Below are 9,825 nucleotides of genomic sequence, written 5' to 3'. Positions count from 1 at the left end.
TCGGATTGGGCCACTTCTTCAATTGTAAGCCAAAGGCCCAAAATATTGCCCAATCTTCTCCATGACCCAGTCCACTTCAGACCGGGTCGACCCGGTCCGCCCGATTGACCCACTAACCCAACAACCCCTCTTCATTTTTCATCCAACACAAAACAAAACAAAGCAAAAAACCATAAAAAAAGACCTAAGCCTACCCGCCACCCTCCATCTTCTTCCTCTCCAAAACTAAACCACCCCAAGCATCCATGGCTGCCCTTTACCTTCTTCTTCGACACACCCTAGTCGTCCAAACAACCCGCTGCTTCTGCTCTTTCACGTCCAAACAGCTGCTGCCCAAGCACTTCATCTCCTTCGTCCACCATGGTTGCTCCAGTTCGTCGTCGTTTGGTTGAGCTTCATCTTCTCCGTCAAAACAGTCCGTCGCCACCACCAGTTGCTTCTGCTTGCTGCATCTACCAGCCCGCTGTTTGCTCCTTCTATTGTTCGAGGCCCTGTCGCCGCTGCTTCGTCACGACCAAAACCTGCCGCGCCACCGCTGCTGCTGCCCCGACGCTGCTGTCCCAGCTTCGTCGAGGCTCATCGCCATGGCTGCCTTCCTCCGAGCTGCTTCTTCTGCCTTCATCTCCTCCATCCAAACAACCAAACGTGCCCCAGCTGCTTCACGTTCAAGGCCCAGGCGACGCTGCAGCAGCGACCACTGTGTCTCCGGGGTGCTGCTGCCTTCCGCTTCATCCATCTTCTTGTGACGGGTTGCCACGCTTCTTTGGTCGTCCTTTCTTCGGTCGTCTTCGACGTCAAGTTATCTTGGTACGAGAGTCATTTCCGAACAGATTGTTTCCACCCAGGTTCATCGTCATTCGTTCGATGCTTTGGTCGTCAAAATAGTCCGTACGTATGTTGTTCATCTCCGGTTAGTAATTTTTTAGTTTTATTTTGTCCGTATTTTGTTTTGATATTTTCGAATCTAAAATCGGCAAATGTTTGTTTTGTTCATGTCTATGGTTAGATATTTGATTTTTATTTTGTTCATGTTCATGTGTTTTTGTTGAATTAATTTTCAGATTTCAAATGGAAGTTAATTAGTTATTTTTCATGTTTATTTCATGTTTGTATTATTGTTTAAGTGAATATTTGTTAGTTTAATATTTGTTAGATTCAAATTGAAATTTAATTAATTATTTCTTCAATTTGTTTCATGTTGTTATGTATTTTCCAGAAAATATTAATGTTGTTTGAGTCATATTGAATCCGTCATGTTTGTTGTTCAAAAATATATTTAGGTCATGTTCATCTTTGTTTGAAGTTCATGTTTAAGTCCAGTGATTTAATGTGAGTTTATGTTTGTTTTTGATTTGTTAATTTAGTTTGAATCATGTATTTTGTTGTTTGTATTGTTGTATTCTTGCTCATACATTCATGGTCTAAATTAACCAGGATTGGTTCCCGATATGATTGATTCATTCCATTAATTTTGAGATTGTGTTGTTCATTATGTTCATATGATTTGTTGTTGAAGATTGTTGAGAAATTGGTCATCTTAGCTATCTTTTGGTTAAGTTACGATTAATTGAGTGTTTAGAGCTGATGAGGGTAGTTTGGTAAATTGCAATCCGTTCAGGGGTAAAATGGTAAATTGCAATAAGGTCGGAAGGGTAGTTTGGTAATTGAACATTATTTTGATTCTTTATGTTAAGCATGGGGGACAAAATATAATGGGGTGGAGTTTTGATGTACTTGTTTAATATAATGGGGGACAAGACAAAACATAATGGAGAGGAATCTTGTACTTGTTTAATGTAGGCATGGGGGACATATTGTAATGGGTTGGGAATGTGGTATTTATTTAATGTAGGCATGGGGGACAAAGTTTAAAATAAAGAAAACATTTAATAGTGGGACAAAGCATGCCATTGGGGGAAGAATTTGGGGTTGGGAATTGAAGACTTGCCTTGCTATATATAGGGTCATTCTTGACTAGGGGAGGGGAGGAGAGTTGAACATTATTAAGGGGATTCTGGAGAGAGGTTTTAGAAAACTTGAACATTAAGAGGAAGACTTAGAGATTATTGGGAGAATATTTTCGAGAGTAATACATTCTGGAAAATTTCAAGAGTGTTAGAGAGTAAAAGAGAAAGACAACCTGAACTTCTACTTGAATAAATTCCGTTTGTCTTTTCTCGAGTGTTATTGAAAATCAGTAAACTATTGCATCTTGTATCAGTCTCTCTTCTGCTTTGACTACAATTGCACTTTGGTATTGCTGAGTTTTCAATCTGTTACTGGGGTTATTCTACTGGTTGTTACTGGTTTGCGGTGTTGCTGAACCTGCTGTTGCTGTAGTATTATTGCTGCTGACTCCTACTTCTTTTGTTCTTGTACTGCTGTTTCCAGGTACACATTTGTACAATCTCAGCTTGAAGCAAAAATGAAATATTAATCAGGCTTTGCTCCTGTTGAACTCCTCCTGTTTAGATTCGTGGTTGAATATAATTTTTCTTTCTTCATATAAATATGTAGTTGAATGATTCATGAATAATGAGGTTGCATATGTATACTTTCTTCATCTAATAATGTTAGTTTAAATTAATCGGAGAATAATTAATCTGTTTTGATATTATGGTCAATCTCATGTTCTAGTATTATTGAATAACAGAATATAAAATGAAAGCAGTTTTTCTTTGTACAAACTCGATCGCAATTTTCCATTCGCATTAGCCGTAAACTAATAACTAATAAGTTACGTTTTTCAGCATGTAAATAATTAAGAGATTTTCTTTTATTTTAGAGACGAACTTAATAGAAAATATAGTCATTGTAGGTTTATCCTTTAAAATAAAAATGAGACGAGCCTCGCCAAATAAAACGTATAGATTGCGGGGCCCTCACAAAATGTATGGTTTAATTAGAATTCGGAAGGACCGTTTAGCGAATTTCACGGTCTTCCCCAAAATAATAACGCGATAGTCTCTTTAGGCGCGTGTTTAATATTTTACTTTCTTAAGCCTGGGTGTGCATTTCATGCGACCCGAATCCAAATCCCAAAACATCAAATAAAACGTGTTCCGGATTGTGGGTGCATTTCATGTGACGCAGTCCAAAGACGTGTTTTAAGCGATGTTCACATTTCTTTTAAAAACAATAATAATAAAGCGGTTAAAAGATAAAATTTGCACATAAGTTCATATTTGTATTAAATCAGATAATCAAGCCGAATATAACAGTTGAGCGATCGTGCTAAAACCACGAAACTCGGGAATGCCTAACACCTTCTCCCGGGTTAACAAAATTCCTTATCCGGATTTCTGGTATGCAGACTGTAATTTGGAGTCATTCTTTTCCTCGATTCGGGATTAAAATTGGTGACTTGGGACACCCTAAATCTCCCAAGTGACGACTCTGAAATAAACAAACCAATCCCGTTTCGATTGTCCTTTAATTGGAAAAAACTCCTTTGTACCCTCTCGGGTATGTAAAAAGGAGGTGTGACAACCCTCGCGCCGTCGTCGTCGCTCGCTCGGCTCGGCTTTGGATTTCGATCGATAAGATTATTTTTGGACAAAATTTATTTAATTATTTAATAATTAATTAAATGCCAAATCACTGCTGAACGTTCAGAGGGCCTCGCTGGCCGCGGTTCTGCCGCGACCGCGGTAGAATCGCGGCAGTCAGATTCAGAGAGGCTCTCTGGCCGCGGTTCGGCCGCGATCGCGGTAGAACCGCGGTAGGCCGCGTATTTTCTGAAAAGGCACCTTTCCAGACACATCTTCTGATATTTGCCTATAAATTCTGAGGCAAGGCTGCATCTTCCAAATACAAAAAACACTCTATAAGTTCTTTCTTTCTGAATATACTGCATCCTAATTCGCAGTCTCTCTCTCTCTCAAATTCGTAAGTGTGTTTTTGCTCCGTTCTTTGAGTTCGTTGGTATCCTGCAGTTTGTATTGCCACTGTTGTAGGAAGGTTTATTCCGTTTTATCCTGGGAGGATTTAATCCATTACCTTGGCAACGTGTGAGGGGGTTAAAATTCCTTAAGGACGCACAAGAAAATTGTGGACTCGGAATATTTCTGATTCTTTACTATTTTATATATTTCTTTATTCTTCTAATATTTTTCTGATTTTTGTTTCAACTCAGTAACGATCACAAGCTTAAGGAATTTTAATTTACTTACGTTTCTGTGTTGATTATTAAACTGTTTTCTTTATACTTTGTTGGAGACTAAAGCCTTGTTGCTTTCTACTCCTATAATTGTTTCTGTCCGGTTTAAAGTACATAAAAACTGTGTCGGAATAATAAACGTACGGGTTTGAAGTATATAAAAACTTCACCATTGTTACGTGTTGTATGGTTGGTTTGGTATTCAGTTTGAAGATATCAAAAACTTCACTGATTAACAAGTTCTGTATTGTTTTCAACTTTACAGAAATATGACGAATGAAAACCAAACTAATGGAAGTGTTGCGGGAACGGTTGCTGCTGTTACAAGCCGTTCTACTCCTGCTCATGCTATGGCACCGGCAGAAAAACCCGGAAAGTTTTCCGGTATTGACTTCAAACGTTGGCAAATGAAGATGTTCTTCTATCTTACTACGTTGAGTTTGCAACGTTTCATCAAGGAGGATCCTCCGGTCATGGCTGAAAATACTCCGGATGATGAACGACTTGTTGTAACTGAAGCATGGAAACATTCTGATTTCTTGTGCAAAAACTACATATTGAGTTGTTTGGAAGATGGCTTGTACAATGTCTATAGTGTCATGGAAACTTCAAAAGCATTATGGAATGCACTTGAGAAGAAGTACAAGACTGAGGATGTTGGACTTAAGAAATTCGTGGCTGCAAGGTTTTTGGATTTCAAGATGAATGACACTAGGTCCGTCATAACTCAAGTCCAAGAATTACAAGTCATTGTGCATGACCTCCTTGCTGAAGGTATGACCCGAATCAATAATTTTATTAATAAGATTTATCTTATTATTAATTATGAATTTGTTATTGAAGGTATGGTCATAAATGAGGCCTTTCAAGTCGCTGCTTTCATTGAAAAGTTACCTCCGTTGTGGAAGGATTTTAAGAACTATCTTAAACACAAGCGGAAGGAGATGACACTAGAAGACTTGATTGTTCGTCTGAGGATAGAAGAAGACAACAAAAATGCTGAAAAGAAGTCACGTGGAAACTCGACAATAATGGGGGCAAACGTTGTTGAGGAGGCGCCACAAAATAAGAAGAGGAAGAAGGCTTCCGGACCAAAGAATTACCCAAGCAGGAAAAAGTTCAAGGGTAATTTCCACAACTGTGGAAGATCTGGGCATAAGGTCGTGGATTGTCGTGCGCCCAAGAATGATAAGAAGAAAAAGAATCAAGCTAACATGGTTGAAGATGAAATGGAGGACTTATGTGCCATGTTGTCTGAATGCAATTTGGTAGGAAATCCAAAAGAATGGTGGATAGATTCTGGAGCCACCCGCCATGTTTGTGCTAACAAGGAGTTATTTTCTTCTTATGCCCCCGCAGGACCCGACGAGACAATCTTCATGGGAAATTCATCTACGGCCAAAATTGAAGGAGTTGGCAAGATTGCGTTGAAGATGACGTCGGGAAAAATAGTGACTCTAAATCAAGTCCTCCATGTTCCAGAAATTCGCAAGAATCTTGTGTCTACCTCACTTCTTGTCAAGAATGGATTCAAATGTATTTTTGTTTCTAATAGTGTTGTACTTAGTAAGAACGATGTATATGTAGGAAAAGGTTACCTAAATGAGGGCCTTTTTAAGCTAAATGTAATAGCAGTTCCTATCAATAAAGTGAATGTTTCTTCTTACTTACTTGAGTCAAACACTTTATGGCATTCGCGTTTAGGTCACGTAAACTTCAAAACATTGCGGAAGATGATAAATCTAGAAGTATTGCCAAAATTTGATTGCATTAATTCCAAATGTCAAATATGTGTGGAATCAAAGTATGCTAAGCATCCTTATAAGTCCGTTGAAAGGAATTCAAGTCCTTTAGACTTAATTCACACAGATATTTGCGACATGAAGTCAACACCATCTCGCGGTGGGAAAAAGTATTTTATTACTTTTATTGACGATAGCACGAGATACTGCTATGTTTATTTACTTAATAGTAAAGATGAGGCAATTAATGCTTTCAAGCAATACAAGAGTGAAGTTGAAACGCAACTAAACAAAAAGATCAAAATGATAAGAAGTGATAGGGGTGGCGAATATGAATCTCCTTTTGAAGAAATTTGTTTGGAAAATGGCATTATTCACCAAACAACTGCCCCTTACTCTCCACAATCTAATGGAATTGCGGAGAGGAAGAATCGAACATTGAAGGAGATGATGAATGCATTGCTAATAAGTTCTGGCTTACCACAAAACTTGTGGGGGGAAGCTATACTTACAGCTAACCGGATAATCAACCGTGTACCTCATAGTAAAACACAGTCCATTCCTTATGAAAAGTGGAAAGGAAGGAAGCCTAGCTTGAAATACTTCAAAGTGTGGGGGTGTTTAGCTAAGGTACAAGTTCCTAAACCTAAAAGGGTTAAGATAGGTCCAAAAACGGTTGATTGTGTGTTTATTGGATATGTAACCAATAGCAAGGCATATCGTTTTCTGGTTCATAAATCAGAAAATCCTGAGATTCACATTAATACAATAATAGAATCAGATAATGCTGAATTCTTTGAAACTATTTATCCGTATAAAAAGGAAAGTGAAGTGACCTGCCAAAAGTCAAAACGACCTCGGGAGGAAATAACAGATGGTATGCCTAATGAAGAAAATCCAAGAAGAAGTAAACGTCAAAGGATATCTACTTCATTCGGTCCAGATTTTCTGACTTTTCTGTTAGAAAATGAGCCTCGTACCTTCAAGGAAGCAATGTCTTCCTCAGAAGCACAATATTGGAAAGAAGCTGTCAATAGTGAAATAGAATCCATATTGAGCAACCATACCTGGGAATTGGTTGATCTTCCTCCAGGTAACAAAACATTGGGTTCTAAATGGATTTTCAAGAAGAAAATGAAGGACGATGGTACTATTGACAAATACAAGGCAAGACTTGTTGTCAAAGGATTTAGACAACGAGAAGGTCTTGACTATTTTGACACATACTCGCCGGTAACAAGAATTACATCTATTCGGATGCTAATAGCGTTAGCCGCCTTGTATGGTCTTCAAATCCATCAAATGGATGTAAAAACAGCCTTCTTAAATGGTGATCTTGAGGAAGAAATTTACATGAACCAACCTGAGGGGTTTGTGGTTCCGGGAAAAGAAAAGAAGGTGTGTAGACTTGTTAAGTCTCTTTATGGACTAAAACAAGCACCCAAGCAATGGCGTGCGAAATTTGACCAAACAATGTTGCCAAATGGTTTTAAGATTAATGAATGTGATAAATGTGTTTACATTAAGAACGTTCCAAATCATATAGTCATTGTTTGCTTATATGTTGATGATATGCTAATAATGAGCAAAGACATTGCCGACATTCAAGCTACTAAACATATGCTTGCTAGTAAGTTTGATATGAAAGACTTAGGAGTTGCCGATGTAATTCTAGGAATTAAAATCCAGAGGACTCCTCAAGGTCTAGCTTTGTCTCAATCACATTACGTGAAAATGGTACTTGAAAAATTCAAATACTTGGAATTTAGAAGTGCAAGGACTCCAATTGACTTAAACCATCATCTTATGAAGAATAAAAGCGAAAGTACGTCTCAATTGGAGTATGCTCGTGTGTTGGGAAGTCTAATGTACATCATGAACTGTACACGACCCGATATAGCTTGTACAATAAGTAAACTTAGTCGATTCACAAGTAATCCCAACAAGCATCACTGGGTGGCTATGAAACGAGCTCTGGGATATTTGGAGTATACCCAAGACTACGCTTTATACTACAATAAATATCCTGCGGTTATTGAAGGATATAATGATGCTAATTGGATAACTGGCTCATCAGAAACAAAGTCCACAAGTGGATATGTGTTTATTGTTGGTGGAGGAGCAGTATCTTGGAAGTCTTCCAAACAGACATGTATTGCTCGCTCTACAATGGAATCAGAGTTTATAGCATTGGATAAAGCCGGTGAAGAAGCTGAATGGCTTCGGAATTTTTAGAAGACATTCCGTTCTGGACGAAACCTGTGGCTCCTATTTGCATACATTGCGATAGTGAGGCTGCAATAGGACGGGCAGGGAGCGTTATGTATAACGGAAAGTCTCGTCATATACGACGAAGACATAATACCGTTAGACAACTACTTTCTAGTGGAATTATCACTATTGATTATGTAAGATCAAAGGATAATGTTGCGGATCCACTTACAAAAGGCTTAACTAGAGAGGGAGTTGAGAAATCATCTAAGGGAATGAGACTATGGCCGAGGACAAGTCAACATGGCGGTAACTCTACCTAGAATTTTGGTTGTTCCGAGATCTAGGTTCAAGGAGCTCAAACAAAGTTATGATTGACCGGTTCAACATTGTCAAAATAAAAACTTTGGTCCATTCTCGTGATGAAGACAATGTTCAGTAACAAGGATAGAACTTTACACGTTCTTTAATGATTACCTAAGTTTGATGAGGTATTTATCAAATAGTGTCAATCTAAAGGATTACACGTTTAGGAATCACCTATGTAAGTGTGAAGTAGAAGCCGCTTCAATGAGAATTCTGTAAGGCCAATTCTCTACGCATTTATGAAACCAGGCGGTGTTCATGGCTAAAACGAACACAACAATGAGAACCAAAAGACGGTTAAGGGTTGGTTGTGTGACATATGGCTGTCTAGGTATACACTAAAGTTCGACGGTTCAAAGATATCAAATCTACCGATTGACCGAGTATATCCGATATATATTCACTACAGAAAGTTCAAAGGGAAACCTACTTATCCAGATGCAATAAATCCTTACTTGCAAAATCACATAGCTTTCATCTATGATCTTTCTTGATACAGCCATTCCCATTCATGTGGGGGATTGTTGGACTTTAAGCTATTGGGCTTTAAAAGAGAAGAAGTGTGAATTGGAAATGGAGGGAAAATGAAAATTTGAAGAAGTGAACTTTTGTCTTGCACTTTATCCCTCATTGGTGAGGGACAATCACATTTATGTGCTTATATATAGATTCACTTCTTAAAGCTCTTAAAAGGAGTTGAAGAGAATGAACCCTCGCACCGTCGTCGTCGCTCGCTCGGCTTTGGCTTTGGCTTTGGATTTGTCAAATGATCGATCGATTCACTTCTTAAAGCTCTTAAAAGGAGTTGAAGAGAATGAACCCTCGCGCCGTCGTCGTCGCTCGCTCGGCTCGGCTTTGGCTTTGGCTTTGGATTTGGATTTGTCAAATGATCGATCGATAAGATTATTTTTGAACAAAATTTATTTAATTATTTAATAATTAATTAAATGTCAAATCACTGCTGAACGTTCAGAGGGCCTTGCCGCGACCGCGGTAGAATCGCGGCAGTCAGATTCAGAGAGGCTCTCTGGCCGCGGTTCGGCCGCGATCGCGGTAGAACCGCGGCAGGCCACGTATTTTCTGAAAAGGCACCTTTCCAGACACATCTTCTGATATTTGCCTATAAATTCTGAGGCAAGGCTGCATCTTCCAAATACGAAAAACACTCTAGAAGTTCTTTCTTTCTGAATATACTGCATCCTAATTCACAGTCTCTCTCTCTCAAATTCGTAAGTGTGTTTTTGCTCAGTTCTTTGAGTTCGTTGGTATCCTGCAGTTTGTATTGCCACTGTTGCAGGAAGGTTTATTCCGTTTTATCCTGGGAGGATTTAATCCATTATCTTGGCA

Source organism: Nicotiana sylvestris, chromosome 1 (assembly GCF_000393655.2).
Source record: "Nicotiana sylvestris chromosome 1, ASM39365v2, whole genome shotgun sequence".
Lineage (NCBI taxonomy): Eukaryota > Viridiplantae > Streptophyta > Magnoliopsida > Solanales > Solanaceae > Nicotiana > Nicotiana sylvestris.
This window is presented reverse-complemented; position numbering follows the sequence as displayed.